General features: G+C 41.1%; 1 protein-coding gene across 7 annotated transcripts in view; it reads right to left on the minus strand.

The window, feature by feature from the left end:
• Window positions 1-23,316, minus strand: part of ATP8A2 (ATPase phospholipid transporting 8A2) — a 955,662-nt gene that overhangs the window by 615,643 nt on the left and 316,703 nt on the right. The window lies entirely within an intron of this gene.

Consider the following 23,316-nt stretch of genomic DNA (forward strand, 5'->3'; position numbering starts at 1 on the left):
CCCATAAGTTAGTCCACCCCTCACATTATATACAGTATCTCCCATAAGTGACTCCACCCCTCACATTATATACAGTATCTCCCATAAGTGAGTCCACCTCCCACATTATATACAGTATCTCAAATAAGTGACTCCACCCCTCACATTATATATACAGTATCTCCCATAAGTGAGTCCACCCCTCACATTATATACAGTATCTCCCATAAGTGAGTCCACCCCTCACATTATATATACAGTATCTCCCATAAGTGACTCCACCCCTCACATTATATACAGTATCTCCCATAAGTGAGTCCACCTCCCACATTATATACAGTATCTCCCATAAGTGAGTCCACCCCTCACATTATATACAGTATCTCCCATAAGTGAGTCCACCCCTCACATTATATACACAGTATCTCCCATAAGTGACTCCACCCCTCACATTATATATACAGTACCTCCCATAAGTGAGTCCACCCCTCACATTATATACAGTATCTCCCATAAGTGAGTCCACCTCCCACATTATATACAGTATCTCCCATAAGTGAGTCCACCCCTCACATTATATACACAGTATCTCCCATAAGTGACTCCACCCCTCACATTATATATACAGTACCTCCCATAAGTGAGTCCACCCCTCACATTATATACAGTATCTCCCATAAGTGAGTCCACCTCCCACATTATATACAGTATCTCCCATAAGTGAGTCCACCCCACACATTATATATACAGTATCTCCCATAAGTGAGTCCACCCCTCACATTATATATACAGTATCTCCCATAAGTGAGTCCACCCCTCACATTATATATACAGTATATCCCATAAGTGATTCCACCCCTCACATTATATATATACAGTATCTCCCATAAGTGAGTCCACCCCTCACATTATATATACAGTATCTCCCATAAGGGAGTCCACCCCTCACATTATATATACAGTATCTCCCATAAGTGAGTCCACCCCTCACATTATATACAGTATCCCCCATAAGGGAGTCCACCCCTCACATTATATATACAGTATATCCCATAAGTGAGTCCACCCCTCACATTATATATACAGTATCTCCCATAAGTGACTCCACCCCTCACATTATATACAGTATCTCCCATAAGTGACTCTCCACCCCTCACATTATATATACAGTATATCCCATAAGTGACTCCACCTCTCACATTATATATACAGTATCTCCCATAAGTGAGTCCACCCCTCACATTATATATACAGTATCTCCCATAAGTGACTCCACCCCTCACATTATATACAGTACCTCCCATAAGTGACTCCACCCCTCACATTATATACAGTACCTCCCATAAGTGACTCCACCCCTCACATTATATACAGTATCCCCCATAAGGGAGTCCACCCCTCACATTATATATACAGTATCTCCCATAAGTGAGTCCACCCCTCACATTATATATACAGTACCTCCCATAAGTGACTCCACCCCTCACATTATATATACAGTATCTCCCATAAGTGAGTCCACCCCTCACATTATATATACAGTACCTCCCATAAGTGACTCCACCCCTCACATTATATACAGTACCTCCCATAAGTGACTCCACCCCTCACATTATATACAGTATCCCCCATAAGGGAGTCCACCCCTCACATTATATATACAGTATCTCCATAAGTGAGTCCACCACTCACATTATATATACAGTATCTCCCATAAGTGAGTCCACCTCCCACATTATATACAGTACCTCCCATAAGTGAGTCCACCCCTCACATTATATACAGTATCTCCCATAAGTGAGTCCACCTCCCACATTATATACAGTATATCCCATAAGTGAGTCCACCCCTCACATTATATATACAGTATCTCCCATAAGGGAATCCACCCCTCACATTATATATACAGTATCTCCCATAAGTGAGTCCACCCCTCACATTATATACACAGTATCTCCCATAAGTGACTCCACCCCTCACATTATATATACAGTACCTCCCATAAGTGAGTCCACCCCTCACATTATATACAGTATCTCCCATAAGTGAGTCCACCTCCCACATTATATACAGTATCTCAAATAAGTGACTCCACCCCTCACATTATATATACAGTATCTCCCATAAGTGAGTCCACCCCTCACATTATATACAGTATCTCCCATAAGTGAGTCCACCCCTCACATTATATATACAGTATCTCCCATAAGTGACTCCACCCCTCACATTATATACAGTATCTCCCATAAGTGAGTCCACCTCCCACATTATATACAGTATCTCCCATAAGTGAGTCCACCCCTCACATTATATACAGTATCTCCCATAAGTGAGTCCACCCCTCACATTATATATACAGTATCTCACATAAGTGAGTCCACCCCTCACATTATATATACAGTATCTCCCATAAGTGATTCCACCCCTCACATTATATATACAGTATCTCCCATAAGTGATTCCACCCCTCACATTATATATACAGTATCTCCCATAAGTGACTCCACCCCTCACATTATATACAGTATATCCCATAAGTGAGTCCACCCCTCACATTATATATACAGTATCTCCCATAAGGGAATCCACCCCTCACATTATATATACAGTATCTCCCATAAGTGAGTCCACCCCTCACATTATATACACAGTATCTCCCATAAGTGACTCCACCCCTCACATTATATATACAGTACCTCCCATAAGTGAGTCCACCCCTCACATTATATACAGTATCTCCCATGAGTCCACCTCCCACATTATATACAGTATCTCCCATAAGTGAGTCCACCCCTCACATTATATACACAGTATCTCCCATAAGTGACTCCACCCCTCACATTATATATACAGTACCTCCCATAAGTGAGTCCACCCCTCACATTATATACAGTATCTCCCATAAGTGAGTCCACCTCCCACATTATATACAGTATCTCCCATAAGTGAGTCCACCCCACACATTATATATACAGTATCTCCCATAAGTGAGTCCACCCCTCACATTATATATACAGTATCTCCCATAAGTGAGTCCACCCCTCACATTATATATACAGTATATCCCATAAGTGATTCCACCCCTCACATTATATATATACAGTATCTCCCATAAGTGAGTCCACCCCTCACATTATATATACAGTATCTCCCATAAGGGAGTCCACCCCTCACATTATATATACAGTATCTCCCATAAGTGAGTCCACCCCTCACATTATATATACAGTATCTCCCATAAGTGACTCCACCCCTCATATTATATACAGTATCTCCCATAAGTGAGTCCACCCCTCACATTATATATACAGTATCTCCCATAAGTGACTCCACCCCCTCACATTATATATACAGTATCTCCCATAAGTGACTCCACCCCCTCACATTATATACAGTATCTCCCATAAGTGAGTCCACCCCTCACATTATATACAGTATCTCCCATAAGTGACTCCACCCCTCACATTATATACAGTATCTCCCATAAGTGAGTCCACCTCCCACATTATATACAGTACCTCCCATAAGTGAGTCCACCCCTCACATTATATACAGTATCTCCCATAAGTGAGTCCACCCCTCACATTATATATATACAGTATCTCCCATAAGTGAGTCCACCCCTCACATTATATATACAGTATCTCCCATAAGTGAGTCCATCCTTCACATTATATATACGGAATCTCCCATAAGTGACTCCACCCCCTCACATTATATATACAGTATCTCCCATAAGTGACTCCACCCCTCACATTATATATACAGTATCTCCCATAAGTGAGTCCACCCCTCACATTATATATACAGTATCTCCCATAAGTGAATCCACCCCTCACATTATATACAGTATATCCCATAAGTGACTCCACCCCTCACATTATATATACACAGTATCTCCCATAAGTGAGTCCACCCCTCACATTATATACAGTATATCCATAAGTGAGTCCACCCCTCACATTATATATACAGTATCTCCCATAAGTGAGTCCATCCTTCACATTATATATACAGTATCTCCCATAAGTGACTCCACCCCTCACATTATATACAGTATCTCCCATAAGTGAGTCCACCCCTCACATTATATACAGTATCTCAGATAAGTGACTCCACCCCTCACATTATATACAGTATCTCCCATAAGTGAGTCCACCTCCCACATTATATACAGTATCTCCCATAAGTGAGTCCACCCCTCACATTATATATACAGTATCTCCCATTAGTGAGTCCACCCCTCACATTATATATACAGTATCTCCCATAAGTGACTCCACCCCTCACATTATATATACAGTATCTCCCATAAGTGACTCCACCCCTCACATTATATACAGTATCTCCCATAAGTGAGTCCACCTCCCACATTATATACAGTATCTCCCATAAGTGAGTCCACCCCTCACATTATATACAGTATCTCCCATAAGTGAGTCCACCCCTCACATTATATACAGTATCTCCCATAAGTGAGTCCACCTCCCACATTATATACAGTATCTCCCATAAGTGAGTCCACCCCACACATTATATATACAGTATCTCCCATAAGTGAGTCCACCCCTCACATTATATATACAGTATCTCCCATAAGTGACTCCACCCCTCACATTATATACAGTATCTCCCATAAGTGAGTCCACCCCTCACATTATATATACAGTATCTCCCATAAGTGACTCCACCCCTCACATTATATACAGTATCTCCCATAAGTGAGTCCACCCCTCACATTATATACAGTAATCTCCCATAAGTGACTCCACCCCTCACATTATATATACAGTATCTCCCATAAGTGAGCCCACCCCTCACATTATATATACAGTATCTCCCATAAGTGACTCCACCCCTCACATTATATACAGTATCTCCCATAAGTGAGTCCACCCCTCACATTATATATACAGTATCTCCCATAAGTGAGTCCACCCCTCACATTATATACAGTATCTCCCATAAGTGAGTCCACCCCTCACATTATATACAGTATCTCCCATAAGTGAGTCCACCTCCCACATTATATACAGTACCTTCCCATAAGTGAGTCCACCCCTCACATTATATACAGTATCTCCCATAAGTGAGTCCACCCCTCACATTATATATATACCAGTATCTCCCATAAGTGAGTCCACCCCTCACATTATATATACAGTATCTCCCATAAGTGAGTCCATCCTTCACATTATATATACAGTATCTCCCATAAGTGACTCCACCCCTCACATTATATATACAGTATCTCCCATAAGTGAGTCCACCCCTCACATTATATATACAGTATCTCCCATAAGTGAGTCCACCCCTCACATTATATATACACAGTATCTCCCATAAGTGAGTCCACCCCTCACATTATATACAGTATATCCCATAAGTGAGTCCACCCCTCACATTATATACAGTATCTCCCATAAGTGAGTCCACCCCTCACATTATATATACAGTATCTCCCATAAGTGAGTCCACCCCTCACATTATATATACACAGTATCTCCCATAAGTGAGTCCACCCCTCACATTACATACAGTATATCCCATAAGTGAGTCCACCCCTCACATTATATATACAGTATCTCCCATAAGTGAGTCCATCCTTCACATTATATATACAGTATCTCCCATAAGTGACTCCACCCCTCACATTATATACAGTATCTCCCATAAGTTAGTCCACCCCTCACATTATATACAGTATCTCCCATAAGTGACTCCACCCCTCACATTATATACAGTATCTCCCATAAGTGAGTCCACCTCCCACATTATATACAGTATCTCCCATAAGTGAGTCCACCCCTCACATTATATATACAGTATCTCCCATTAGTGAGTCCACCCCTCACATTATATATACAGTATCTCCCATAAGTGACTCCACCCCTCACATTATATATACAGTATCTCCCATAAGTGAGTCCACCCCTCACATTATATATACAGTATCTCCCATTAGTGAGTCCACCCCTCACATTATATATACAGTATCTCCCATAAGTGACTCCACCCCTCACATTATATATACAGTACCTCCCATAAGTGAGTCCACCCCTCACATTATATACAGTATCTCCCATAAGTGAGTCCACCTCCCCACATTATATACAGTATCTCCCATAAGTGAGTCCACCCCACACATTATATATACAGTATCTCCCATAAGTGAGTCCCCTCACATTATATATACAGTATCTCCCATAAGTGAGTCCACCCCTCACATTATATATACAGTATATCCCATAAGTGATTCCACCCCTCACATTATATATATACAGTATCTCCCATAAGTGAGTCCACCCCTCACATTATATATACAGTATCTCCCATAAGGGAGTCCACCCCTCACATTATATATACAGTATCTCCCATAAGTGAGTCCACCCCTCACATTATATACAGTATCCCCCATAAGGGAGTCCACCCCTCACATTATATATACAGTATATCCCATAAGTGAGTCCACCCCTCACATTATATATACAGTATCTCCCATAAGTGACTCCAACCCCTCACATTATATACAGTATCTCCCATAAGTGACTCCACCCCTCACATTATATATACAGTATATCCCATAAGTGACTCCACCTCTCACATTATATATACAGTATCTCCCATAAGTGAGTCCACCCCTCACATTATATATACAGTATCTCCCATAAGTGACTCCACCCCTCACATTATATACAGTACCTCCCATAAGTGACTCCACCCCTCACATTATATACAGTACCTCCCATAAGTGACTCCACCCCTCACATTATATACAGTATCCCCCATAAGGGAGTCCACCCCTCACATTATATATACAGTATCTCCCATAAGTGAGTCCACCCCTCACATTATATATACAGTACCTCCCATAAGTGACTCCCACCCCTCACATTATATATACAGTATCTCCCATAAGTGAGTCCACCCCTCACATTATATATACAGTACCTCCCATAAGTGACTCCACCCCTCACATTATATACAGTACCTCCCATAAGTGACTCCACCCCTCACATTATATACAGTATCCCCCATAAGGGAGTCCACCCCTCACATTATATATACAGTATCTCCCATAAGTGAGTCCACCACTCACATTATATATACAGTATCTCCCATAAGTGAGTCCACCTCCCACATTATATACAGTACCTCCCATAAGTGAGTCCACCCCTCACATTATATACAGTATCTCCCATAAGTGAGTCCACCTCCCACATTATATACAGTATATCCCATAAGTGAGTCCACCCCTCACATTATATATACAGTATCTCCCATAAGGGAATCCACCCCTCACATTATATATACAGTATCTCCCATAAGTGAGTCCACCCCTCACATTATATACACAGTATCTCCCATAAGTGACTCCACCCCTCACATTATATATACAGTACCTCCCATAAGTGAGTCCACCCCTCACATTATATACAGTATCTCCCATAAGTGAGTCCACCCCTCCCACATTATATACAGTATCTCCAATAAGTGACTCCACCCCTCACATTATATATACAGTATCTCCCATAAGTGAGTCCACCCCTCACATTATATACAGTATCTCCCATAAGTGACTCCACCCCTCACATTATATACAGTATCTCCCATAAGTGAGTCCACCTCCCACATTATATACAGTATCTCCCATAAGTGAGTCCACCCCTCACATTATATACAGTATCTCCCATAAGTGAGTCCACCCCTCACATTATATATACAGTATCTCACATAAGTGAGTCCACCCCTCACATTATATATACAGTATCTCCCATAAGTGATTCCACCCCTCACATTATATATACAGTATCTCCCATAAGTGATTCCACCCCCTCACATTATATATACAGTATCTCCCATAAGTGACTCCACCCCTCATATTATATACAGTATCTCCCATAAGTGAGTCCACCCCTCACATTATATATACAGTATCTCCCATAAGTGACTCCACCCCTCACATTATATATACAGTATCTCCCATAAGTGACTCCACCCCTCACATTATATACAGTATCTCCCATAAGTGAGTCCACCCCTCACATTATATACAGTATCTCCCATAAGTGACCCCCTCACATTATATACAGTATCTCCCATAAGTGAGTCCACCTCCCACATTATATACAGTACCTCCCATAAGTGAGTCCACCCCTCACATTATATACAGTATCTCCCATAAGTGAGTCCACCCCTCACATTATATATATACAGTATCTCCCATAAGTGAGTCCACCCCTCACATTATATATACAGTATCTCCCATAAGTGAGTCCATCCTTCACATTATATATACGGTATCTCCCATAAGTGACTCCACCCCTCACATTATATATACAGTATCTCCCATAAGTGACTCCACCCCTCACATTATATATACAGTATCTCCCATAAGTGAGTCCACCCCTCACATTATATATACAGTATCTCCCATAAGTGAGTCCACCCCTCACATTATATACAGTATATCCCATAAGTGACTCCACCCCTCACATTATATATACACAGTATCTCCCATAAGTGAGTCCACCCCTCACATTATATACAGTATATCCCCATAAGTGAGTCCACCCCTCACATTATATATACAGTATCTCCCATAAGTGACTCCATCCTTCACATTATATATACAGTATCTCCCATAAGTGACTCCACCCCTCACATTATATACAGTATCTCCCATAAGTGAGTCCACCCCTCACATTATATACAGTATCTCCGATAAGTGACTCCACCCCTCACATTATATACAGTATCTCCATAAGTGAGTCCACCTCCCACATTATATACAGTATCTCCCATAAGTGAGTCCACCCCTCACATTATATATACAGTATCTCCCATTAGTGAGTCCACCCCTCACATTATATATACAGTATCTCCCATAAGTGACTCCACCCCTCACATTATATATACAGTATCTCCCATAAGTGACTCCACCCCTCACATTATATACAGTATCTCCCATAAGTGAGTCCACCTCCCACATTATATACAGTATCTCCCATAAGTGAGTCCACCCCTCACATTATATACAGTATCTCCCATAAGTGAGTCCACCCCTCACATTATATACAGTATCTCCCATAAGTGAGGTCCACCTCCCACATTATATACAGTATCTCCCATAAGTGAGTCCACCCCACACATTATATATACAGTATCTCCCATAAGTGAGTCCACCCCTCACATTATATATACAGTATCTCCCATAAGTGACTCCACCCCTCACATTATATACAGTATCTCCCATAAGTGAGTCCACCCCTCACATTATATATACAGTATCTCCCATAAGTGACTCCACCCCTCACATTATATACAGTATCTCCCATAAGTGAGTCCACCCCTCACATTATATACAGTATCTCCCATAAGTGACTCCACCCCTCACATTATATACAGTATCTCCCATAAGTGAGTCCACCTCCCACATTATATACAGTACCTCCCATAAGTGAGTCCACCCCTCACATTATATACAGTATCTCCCATAAGTGAGTCCACCCCTCACATTATATATATACAGTATCTCCCATAAGTGAGTCCACCCCTCACATTATATATACGGTATCTCCATAAGTGAGTCCATCCTTCACATTATATATATGGTATCTCCCATAAGTGACTCCACCCTCACATTATATATACAGTATCCCCCATAAGTGACTCCACCCCTCACATTATATATACAGTATCTCCATAAGTGAGTCCACCCCTCACATTATATATACAGTATCTCCCATAAGTGAGTCCACCCCTCACATTATATACAGTATATCCCATAAGTGACTCCACCCCTCACATTATATATACACAGTATCTCCCATAAGTGAGTCCACCCCTCACATTATATACAGTATATCCCATAAGTGAGTCCACCCCTCACATTATATATACAGTATCTCCCATAAGTGAGTCCATCCTTCACATTATATATACAGTATCTCCCATAAGTGACTCCACCCCTCACATTATATACAGTATCTCCCATAAGTGAGTCCACCCCTCACATTATATACAGTATCTCCGATAAGTGACTCCACCCCTCACATTATATACAGTATCTCCCATAAGTGAGTCCACCTCCCACATTATATACAGTATCTCCCATAAGTGAGTCCACCCCTCACATTATATATACAGTATCTCCCATTAGTGAGTCCACCCCTCACATTATATATACAGTATCTCCATAAGTGACTCCACCCCTCACATTAATATATACAGTATCTCCCATAAGTGACTCCACCCCTCACATTATATACAGTATCTCCCATAAGTGAGTCCACCTCCCACATTATATACAGTATCTCCCATAAGTGAGTCCACCCCTCACATTATATACAGTATCTCCCATAAGTGAGTCCACCCCTCACATTATATACACAGTATCTCCCATAAGTGACTCCACCCCTCACATTATATATACAGTACCTCCCATAAGTGAGTCCACCCCTCACATTATATACAGTATCTCCCATAAGTGAGTCCACCTCCCACATTATATACAGTATCTCCCATAAGTGAGTCCACCCCACACATTATATATACAGTATCTCCCATAAGTGAGTCCACCCCTCACATTATATATACAGTATCTCCCATAAGTGACTCCACCCCTCACATTATATACAGTATCTCCCATAAGTGAGTCCACCCCTCACATTATATATACAGTATCTCCCATAAGTGACTCCACCCCTCACATTATATACAGTATCTCCCATAAGTGAGTCCACCCCTCACATTATATACAGTATCTCCCATAAGTGACTCCACCCCTCACATTATATATACAGTATCTCCCATAAGTGAGCACACCCCTCACATTATATATACAGTATCTCCCATAAGTGACTCCACCCCTCACATTATATACAGTATCTCCCATAAGTGAGTCCACCCCTCACATTATATATACAGTATCTCCCATAAGTGAGTCCACCCCTCACATTATATACAGTATCTCCCATAAGTGAGTCCACCCCTCACATTATATACAGTATCTCCCATAAGTGAGTCCACCTCCCACATTATATACAGTACCTCCCATAAGTGAGTCCACCCCTCACATTATATACAGTATCTCCCATAAGTGAGTCCACCCCTCACATTATATATATACAGTATCTCCCATAAGTGAGTCCACCCCTCACATTATATATACAGTATCTCCCATAAGTGAGTCCATCCTTCACATTATATATACAGTATCTCCCATAAGTGACTCCACCCCTCACATTATATATACAGTATCTCCCATAAGTGAGTCCACCCCTCACATTATATATACAGTATCTCCCATAAGTGAGTCCACCCCTCACATTATATATACACAGTATCTCCCATAAGTGAGTCCACCCCTCACATTATATACAGTATATCCCATAAGTGAGTCCACCCCTCACATTATATACAGTATCTCCCATAAGTGAGTCCACCCCTCACATTATATATACAGTATCTCCCATAAGTGAGTCCACCCCTCACATTATATATACACAGTATCTCCCATAAGTGAGTCCACCCCTCACAATACATACAGTATATCCCATAAGTGAGTCCACCCCTCACATTATATATACAGTATCTCCCATAAGTGAGTCCACCCCTCACATTATATATACAGTATCTCCCATTAGTGAGTCCACCCCTCACATTATATATACAGTATCTCCCATAAGTGACTCCACCCCTCACATTATATATACAGTATCTCCCATAAGTGAGTCCACCCCTCACATTATATATACAGTATCTCCCATAAGTGACTCCACCCCTCACATTATATACAGTATATCCCATAAGTGAGTCCACCCCTCACATTATATATACAGTATCTCCCATAAGTGAGTCCACCCCTCACATTATATATACAGTATCTCCCATAAGTGAGTCCACCCCTCACATTATATACAGTATCTCCCATAAGTGAGTCCACCTCCCACATAATATACAGTATCTCCCATAAGTGAGTCCACCCCACACATTATATATACAGTATCTCCCATAAGTGAGTCCACCCCTCACATTATATATACAGTATATCCCATAAGTGACTCCACCCCTCACATTATATATACAGTATCTCCCATAAGTGAGTCCACCCCTCACATTATATATACAGTATCTCCCATAAGTGACTCCACCCCTCACATTATATACAGTATCTCCCATAAGTGAGTCTACCCCTCACATTATATATACAGTATCTCCCATAAGTGAGTCCACCCCTCACATTATATACAGTATCTCCCATAAGTGACTCCACCCCTCACATTATATATACAGTATCTCCCATAAGTGAGTCCACCCCTCACATTATATATACAGTATCTCCCATAAGTGAGTCCACCCCTCACATTATATACAGTATCTCCCATAAGTGACTCCACCCCTCACATTATATACAGTATCTCCCTTAAGTGACTCCACCCCTCACATTATATACAGTATCTCCCATAAGTGAGTCCACCCCTCACATTATATATACAGTATCTCCCATAAGTGACTCCACCCCTCACATTATATACAGTATCTCCCATAAGTGAGTCCACCCCTCACATTATATATACAGTATCTCCCGTAAGTGAGTCCACCCCTCACATTATATACAGTATCTCCCATAAGTGACTCCACCCCTCACATTATATACAGTATCTCCCATAAGTGACTCCACCCCTCACATTATATACAGTATCTCCCATAAGTGAGTCCACCCCTCACATTATATACAGTATCTCCCATAAGTGAGTCCACCCCTCACATTATATACAGTATCTCCCATAAGTGACTCCACCCCTCACATTATATATATACAGTATCTCCCATAAGTGAGTCCACCCCTCACATTATATATACAGTATCTCCCATAAGTGAGTCCATCCTTCACATTATATATACAGTATCTCCCATAAGTGACTCCACCCCTCACATTATATATACAGTATCTCCCATAAGTGAGTCCACCCCTCACATTATATATACAGTATCTCCCATAAGTGAGTCCACCCCTCACATTATATACAGTATCTCCCATAAGTGAGTCCATCCCTCACATTATATACAGTATCTCACATTATTGAGTCCACCCCTCACATTATATATACAGTATCTCCCACAAGTGAGTCCACCCCTCACATTATATATTCAGTATCTCCCATAAGTGACTCCACCCCTCACATTATATATACAGTATATCCCATAAGGGAGTCCACCCCACACATTATATATACAGTATCTCCCATACGTGAGTCCACCCCTCACATTATATACAGTATATCCCATAAGTGACTCCACTCCTCACATTATATACAGTATATCCCATAAGTGACTCCACCCCTCACATTATATACAGTATCTCACATAAGTGAGTCCACCCCTCACATTATATATATACAGTTTCTCCCATAAGTGAGTCCACCCCTCACATTATATATACAGTATCTCCCATAAGTGACTCCACCCCTCACATTATATACAGTATCTCCCATAAATGAGTCCACCCCTCACATTATATATACAGTATCTCCCATAAGTGACTCCACCCCTCACATTATATACAGTATCTCCCATAAATGAGTCCACCCCACACATTATATATACAGTATCTCACATAAGTGAGTCCACCACTCACATTACATATACAGTATATCCCATAAGTGAGTCCACCCCTCACATTATATACAGTATCTCCCATAAGTGAGTCCACCCCTCACATTATATACAGTATCTCCCATAAGTGAGTCCACCCCTCACATTATATATACAGTATCTCCCATAGGTGAGTCCACCCCACACATTAGATATACTGTATCTTACATAAGTGAGTCCACCCCTCACATTATATATACAGTATCTCCCATAAGTGAGTCCACCCCTCACATTATATACAGTATCTCCCATAAGTGAGTCCACCCCTCACATTATATACAGTATCTCCCATAAGTGAGTCCACCCCTCACATTATATATACAGTATCTCCCATAAGTGAGTCCACCCCTCACATTATATATACAGTATCTCCCATAAGTGAGTCCATCCTTCACATTATATATACAGTATCTCCCATAAGTGACTCCACCCCTCACATTATATATACAGTATCTCCCATAAGTGAGTCCACCCCTCACATTATATATACAGTATCTCCCATAAGTGAGTCCACCCCTCACATTATATATACACAGTATCTCCCATAAGTGAGTCCACCCCTCACATTATATACAGTATCTCCCATAAGTGAGTCCACCCCTCACATTATATACAGTATATCCCATAAGTGAGTCCACCCCTCACATTATATACAGTATCTCCCATAAGTGAGTCCACCCCTCACATTATATATACAGTATCTCCCATAAGTGAGTCCACCCCTCACATTATATATACACAGTATCTCCCATAAGTGAGTCCACCCCTCACATTACATACAGTATATCCCATAAGTGAGTCCACCCCTCACATTATATATACAGTATCTCCCATAAGTGAGTCCATCCTTCACATTATATATACAGTATCTCCCATAAGTGACTCCACCCCTCACATTATATACAGTATCTCCCATAAGTTAGTCCACCCCTCACATTATATACAGTATCTCCCATAAGTGACTCCACCCCTCACATTATATACAGTATCTCCCATAAGTGAGTCCACCTCCCACATTATATACAGTATCTCAAATAAGTGACTCCACCCCTCACATTATATATACAGTATCTCCCATAAGTGAGTCCACCCCTCACATTATATACAGTATCTCCCATAAGTGAGTCCACCCCTCACATTATATATACAGTATCTCCCATAAGTGACTCCACCCCTCACATTATATACAGTATCTCCCATAAGTGAGTCCACCTCCCACATTATATACAGTATCTCCCATAAGTGAGTCCACCCCTCACATTATATACAGTATCTCCCATAAGTGAGTCCACCCCTCACATTATATACACAGTATCTCCCATAAGTGACTCCACCCCTCACATTATATATACAGTACCTCCCATAAGTGAGTCCACCCCTCACATTATATACAGTATCTCCCATAAGTGAGTCCACCTCCCACATTATATACAGTATCTCCCATAAGTGAGTCCACCCCTCACATTATATACACAGTATCTCCCATAAGTGACTCCACCCCTCACATTATATATACAGTACCTCCCATAAGTGAGTCCACCCCTCACATTATATACAGTATCTCCCATAAGTGAGTCCACCTCCCACATTATATACAGTATCTCCCATAAGTGAGTCCACCCCACACATTATATATACAGTATCTCCCATAAGTGAGTCCACCCCTCACATTATATATACAGTATCTCCCATAAGTGAGTCCACCCCTCACATTATATATACAGTATATCCCATAAGTGATTCCACCCCTCACATTATATATATACAGTATCTCCCATAAGTGAGTCCACCCCTCACATTATATATACAGTATCTCCCATAAGGGAGTCCACCCCTCACATTATATATACAGTATCTCCCATAAGTGAGTCCACCCCTCACATTATATACAGTATCCCCCATAAGGGAGTCCACCCCTCACATTATATATACAGTATATCCCATAAGTGAGTCCACCCCTCACATTATATATACAGTATCTCCCATAAGTGACTCCACCCCTCACATTATATACAGTATCTCCCATAAGTGACTCCACCCCTCACATTATATATACAGTATATCCCATAAGTGACTCCACCTCTCACATTATATATACAGTATCTCCCATAAGTGAGTCCACCCCTCACATTATATATACAGTATCTCCCATAAGTGACTCCACCCCTCACATTATATACAGTACCTCCCATAAGTGACTCCACCCCTCACATTATATACAGTACCTCCCATAAGTGACTCCACCCCTCACATTATATACAGTATCCCCCATAAGGGAGTCCACCCCTCACATTATATATACAGTATCTCCCATAAGTGAGTCCACCCCTCACATTATATATACAGTACCTCCCATAAGTGACTCCACCCCTCACATTATATATACAGTATCTCCCATAAGTGAGTCCACCCCTCACATTATATATACAGTACCTCCCATAAGTGACTCCACCCCTCACATTATATACAGTACCTCCCATAAGTGACTCCACCCCTCACATTATATACAGTATCCCCCATAAGGGAGTCCACCCCTCACATTATATATACAGTATCTCCCATAAGTGAGTCCACCACTCACATTATATATACAGTATCTCCCATAAGTGAGTCCACCTCCCACATTATATACAGTACCTCCCATAAGTGAGTCCACCCCTCACATTATATACAGTATCTCCCATAAGTGAGTCCACCTCCCACATTATATACAGTATATCCCATAAGTGAGTCCACCCCTCACATTATATATACAGTATCTCCCATAAGGGAATCCACCCCTCACATTATATATACAGTATCTCCCATAAGTGAGTCCACCCCTCACATTATATACACAGTATCTCCCATAAGTGACTCCACCCCTCACATTATATATACAGTACCTCCCATAAGTGAGTCCACCCCTCACATTATATACAGTATCTCCCATAAGTGAGTCCACCTCCCACATTATATACAGTATCTCAAATAAGTGACTCCACCCCTCACATTATATATACAGTATCTCCCATAAGTGAGTCCACCCCTCACATTATATACAGTATCTCCCATAAGTGAGTCCACCCCTCACATTATATATACAGTATCTCCCATAAGTGACTCCACCCCTCACATTATATACAGTATCTCCCATAAGTGAGTCCACCTCCCACATTATATACAGTATCTCCCATAAGTGAGTCCACCCCTCACATTATATACAGTATCTCCCATAAGTGAGTCCACCCCTCACATTATATATACAGTATCTCCCATAAGTGATTCCACCCCTCACATTATATATACAGTATCTCCCATAAGTGATTCCACCCCTCACATTATATATACAGTATCTCCCATAAGTGATTCCACCCCTCACATTATATATACAGTATCTCCCATAAGTGACTCCACCCCTCACATTATATACAGTATATCCCATAAGTGAGTCCACCCCTCACATTATATATACAGTATCTCCCATAAGGGAATCCACCCCTCACATTATATATACAGTATCTCCCATAAGTGAGTCCACCCCTCACATTATATACACAGTATCTCCCATAAGTGACTCCACCCCTCACATTATATATACAGTACCTCCCATAAGTGAGTCCACCCCTCACATTATATACAGTATCTCCCATGAGTCCACCTCCCACATTATATACAGTATCCCCCATAAGGGAGTCCACCCCTCACATTATATATACAGTATCTCCCATAAGTGAGTCCACCCCTCACATTATATATACAGTACCTCCCATAAGTGACTCCACCCCTCACATTATATATACAGTATCTCCCATAAGTGAGTCCACCCCTCACATTATATACACAGTATCTCCCATAAGTGACTCCACCCCTCACATTATATATACAGTACCTCCCATAAGTGACTCCACCCCTCACATTATATACAGTACCTCCCATAAGTGACTCCACCCCTCACATTATATACAGTATCCCCCATAAGGGAGTCCACCCCTCACATTATATATACAGTATCTCCCATAAGTGAGTCCACCCCTCACATTATATATACAGTACCTCCCATAAGTGACTCCACCCCTCACATTATATATACAGTATCTCCCATAAGTGAGTCCACCCCTCACATTATATATACAGTACCTCCCATAAGTGACTCCACCCCTCACATTATATACAGTACCTCCCATAAGTGACTCCACCCCTCACATTATATACAGTATCCCCCATAAGGGAGTCCACCCCTCACATTATATATACAGTATCTCCCATAAGTGAGTCCACCACTCACATTATATATACAGTATCTCCCATAAGTGAGTCCACCTCCCACATTATATACAGTACCTCCCATAAGTGAGTCCACCCCTCACATTATATACAGTATCTCCCATAAGTGAGTCCACCTCCCACATTATATACAGTATATCCCATAAGTGAGTCCACCCCTCACATTATATATACAGTATCTCCCATAAGGGAATCCACCCCTCACATTATATATACAGTATCTCCCATAAGTGAGTCCACCCCTCACATTATATACACAGTATCTCCCATAAGTGACTCCACCCCTCACATTATATATACAGTACCTCCCATAAGTGAGTCCACCCCTCACATTATATACAGTATCTCCCATAAGTGAGTCCACCTCCCACATTATATACAGTATCTCAAATAAGTGACTCCACCCCTCACATTATATATACAGTATCTCCCATAAGTGAGTCCACCCCTCACATTATATACAGTATCTCCCATAAGTGAGTCCACCCCTCACATTATATATACAGTATCTCCCATAAGTGACTCCACCCCTCACATTATATACAGTATCTCCCCATAAGTGAGTCCACCTCCCACATTATATACAGTATCTCCCATAAGTGAGTCCACCCCTCACATTATATACAGTATCTCCCATAAGTGAGTCCACCCCTCACATTATATATACAGTATCTCCCATAAGTGATTCCACCCCTCACATTATATATACAGTATCTCCCATAAGTGATTCCACCCCTCACATTATATATACAGTATCTCCCATAAGTGATTCCACCCCTCACATTATATATACAGTATCTCCCATAAGTGACTCCACCCCTCACATTATATACAGTATATCCCATAAGTGAGTCCACCCCTCACATTATATATTACAGTATCTCCCATAAGGGAATCCACCCCTCACATTATATATACAGTATCTCCCATAAGTGAGTCCACCCTCACATTATATACACAGTATCTCCCATAAGTGACTCCACCCCTCACATTATATATACAGTACCTCCCATAAGTGAGTCCACCCCTCACATTATATACAGTATCTCCCATGAGTCCACCTCCCACATTATATACAGTATCTCCCATAAGTGAGTCCACCCCTCACATTATATACACAGTATCTCCCATAAGTGACTCCACCCCTCACATTTATATATACAGTACCTCCCATAAGTGAGTCCACCCCTCACATTATATACAGTATCTCCATAAGTGAGTCCACCTCCCACATTATATACAGTATCTCCCATAAGTGAGTCCACCCCACACATTATATATACAGTATCTCCCATAAGTGAGTCCACCCCTCACATTATATATACAGTATCTCCCATAAGTGAGTCCACCCCTCACATTATATATACAGTATATCCCATAAGTGATTCACCCCTCACATTATATATATACAGTATCTCCCATAAGTGAGTCCACCCCTCACATTATATATACAGTATCTCCCATAAGGGAGTCCACCCCCTCACATTATATATACAGTATCTCCCATAAGTGAGTCCACCCCTCACATTATATATACAGTATCTCCCATAAGTGACTCCACCCCTCATATTATATACAGTATCTCCCATAAGTGAGTCCACCCCTCACATTATATATACAGTATCTCCCATAAGTGACTCCACCCCTCACATTATATATACAGTATCTCCCATAAGTGACTCCACCCCTCACATTATATACAGTATCTCCCATAAGTGAGTCCACCCCTCACATTATATACAGTATCTCCCATAAGTGAGTCCACCTCCCACATTATATACAGTACCTCCCATAAGTGAGTCCACCCCTCACATTATATACAGTATCTCCCATAAGTGAGTCCACCCCTCACATTATATATATACAGTATCTCCCATAAGTGAGTCCACCCCTCACATTATATATACAGTATCTCCCATAAGTGAGTCCATCCTTCACATTATATATACGGTATCTCCATAAGTGACTCCACCCCTCACATTATATATACAGTATCTCCCATAAGTGACTCCACCCCTCACATTATATATACAGTATCTCCCATAAGTGAGTCCACCCCTCACATTATATATACAGTATCTCCCATAAGTGAGTCCACCCCTCACATTATATACAGTATATCCCATAAGTGACTCCACCCCTCACATTATATATACACAGTATCTCCCATAAGTGAGTCCACCCCTCACATTATATACAGTATATCCCATAAGTGAGTCCACCCCTCACATTATATATACAGTATCTCCCATAAGTGAGTCCATCCTTCACATTATATATACAGTATCTCCCATAAGTGACTCCACCCCTCACATTATATACAGTATCTCCCATAAGTGAGTCCACCCTCACATTAATATACAGTATCTCCGATAAGTGACTCCACCCCCTCACATTATATACAGTATCTCCATAAGTGAGTCCACCTCCCACATTATATACAGTATCTCCCATAAGTGAGTCCACCCCTCACATTATATATACAGTATCTCCCATTAGTGAGTCCACCCCTCACATTATATATACAGTATCTCCCATAAGTGACTCCACCCTCACATTATATATACAGTATCTCCCATAAGTGACTCCACCCCTCACATTATATACAGTATCTCCCATAAGTGAGTCCACCTCCCACATTATATACAGTATCTCCCATAAGTGAGTCCACCCCTCACATTATATACAGTATCTCCCATAAGTGAGTCCACCCCTCACATTATATACAGTATCTCCCATAAGTGAGTTCACCTCCCACATTATATACAGTATCTCCCATAAGTGAGTCCACCCCACACATTATATATACAGTATCTCCCATAAGTGAGTCCACCCCTCACATTATATATACAGTATCTCCCATAAGTGACTCCACCCCTCACATTATATACAGTATCTCCCATAAGTGAGTCCACCCCTCACATTATATATACAGTATCTCCCATAAGTGACTCCACCCCTCACATTATATACAGTATCTCCCATAAGTGAGTCCACCCCTCACATTATATACAGTATCTCCCATAAGTGACTCCACCCCTCACATTATATATACAGTATCTCCCATAAGTGAGCCCACCCTTCACATTATATATACAGTATCTCCCATAAGTGACTCCACCCCTCACATTATATACAGTATCTCCCATAAGTGAGTCCACCCCTCACATTATATATACAGTATCTCCCATAAGTGAGTCCACCCCTCACATTATATACAGTATCTCCCATAAGTGAGTCCACCCCTCACATTATATACAGTATCTCCCATAAGTGAGTCCACCTCCCACATTATATACAGTACCTCCCATAAGTGAGTCCACCCCTCACATATATACAGTATCTCCCATAAGTGAGTCCACCCCTCACATTATATATACAGTATCTCCCATAAGTGAGTCCATCCTTCACATTATATATACAGTATCTCCCATAAGTGACTCCACCCCTCACATTATATATACAGTATCTCCCATAAGTGAGTCCACCCCTCACATTATATATACAGTATCTCCCATAAGTGAGTCCACCCCTCACATTATATATACACAGTATCTCCCATAAGTGAGTCCACCCCTCACATTATATACAGTATATCCCATAAGTGAGTCCACCCCTCACATTATATACAGTATCTCCCATAAGTGAGTCCACCCCTCACATTATATATACAGTATCTCCCATAAGTGAGTCCACCCCTCACATTATATATACACAGTATCTCCCATAAGTGAGTCCACCCCTCACATTACATACAGTATATCCATAAGTGAGTCCACCCCTCACATTATATATACAGTATCTCCCATAAGTGAGTCCATCCTTCACATTATATATACAGTATCTCCCATAAGTGACTCCACCCCTCACATTATATACAGTATCTCCCATAAGTTAGTCCACCCCTCACATTATATACAGTATCTCCCATAAGTGACTCCACCCCTCACATTATATACAGTATCTCCCATAAGTGAGTCCACCTCCACATTATATACAGTATCTCCCATAAGTGAGTCCACCCCTCACATTATATATACAGTATCTCCCATTAGTGAGTCCACCCCTCACATTATATATACAGTATCTCCCATAAGTGACTCCACCCCTCACATTATATATACAGTATCTCCCATAAGTGAGTCCACCCCTCACATTATATATACAGTATCTCCCATAAGTGAGTCCACCCCTCACATTATATATACAGTATCTCCATAAGTGACTCCACCCCTCACATTATATACAGTATATCCCATAAGTGAGTCCACCCCTCACATTATATATACAGTATCTCCCATAAGTGAGTCCACCCCTCACATTATATATACAGTATCTCCCATAAGTGAGTCACCCCTCACATTATATATACAGTATCTCCCATAAGTGACTCCACCCCTCACATTATATACAGTATCTCCCATAAGTGACTCCACCCCTCACATTATATACAGTATCTCCCATAAGTGAGTCCACCCCTCACATTATATACAGTATCTCCCATAAGTGAGTCCACCCCTCACATTATATACAGTATCTCCATAAGTGACTCCACCCCTCACATTATATATATACAGTATCTCTCATAAGTGAGTCCACCCCTCACATTATATATACAGTATCTCCCATAAGTGAGTCCACCCCTCACATTATATATACAGTATCTCCCATAAGTGAGTCCACCCCTCACATTATATATACAGTATCTCCCATAAGTGAGTCCATCCTTCACATTATATATACAGTATCTCCCATAAGTGACTCCACCCCTCACATTATATATACAGTATCTCCCATAAGTGAGTCCACCCCTCACATTATATATACAGTATCTCCCATAAGTGAGTCCACCCCTCACATTATATACAGTATCTCCCATAAGTGAGTCCATCCCTCACATTATATACAGTATCTCACATTATTGAGTCCACCCCTCACATTATATATACAGTATCTCCACAAGTGAGTCCACCCCTCACATTATATATTCAGTATCTCCCATAAGTGACTCCACCTCTCACATTATATATACAGTATATCCCATAAGGGAGTCCACCCCACACATTATATATACAGTATCTCCCATACGTGAGTCCACCCCTCACATTATATACAGTATATCCCATAAGTGACTCCACTCCTCACATTATATACAGTATATCCCATAAGTGACTCCACCCCTCACATTATATACAGTATCTCACATAAGTGAGTCCACCCCTCACATTATATATATACAGTTTCTCCCATAAGTGAGTCCACCCCTCACATTATATATACAGTATCTCCCATAAGTGACTCCACCCCTCACATTATATACAGTATCTCCCATAAGTGACTCCACCCCTCACATTATATACAGTATCTCCCATAAATGAGTCCACCCCACACATTATATATACAGTATCTCAC

Source organism: Hyla sarda, chromosome 2 (genome assembly GCF_029499605.1).
Source record: "Hyla sarda isolate aHylSar1 chromosome 2, aHylSar1.hap1, whole genome shotgun sequence".
NCBI lineage: Eukaryota > Metazoa > Chordata > Amphibia > Anura > Hylidae > Hyla > Hyla sarda.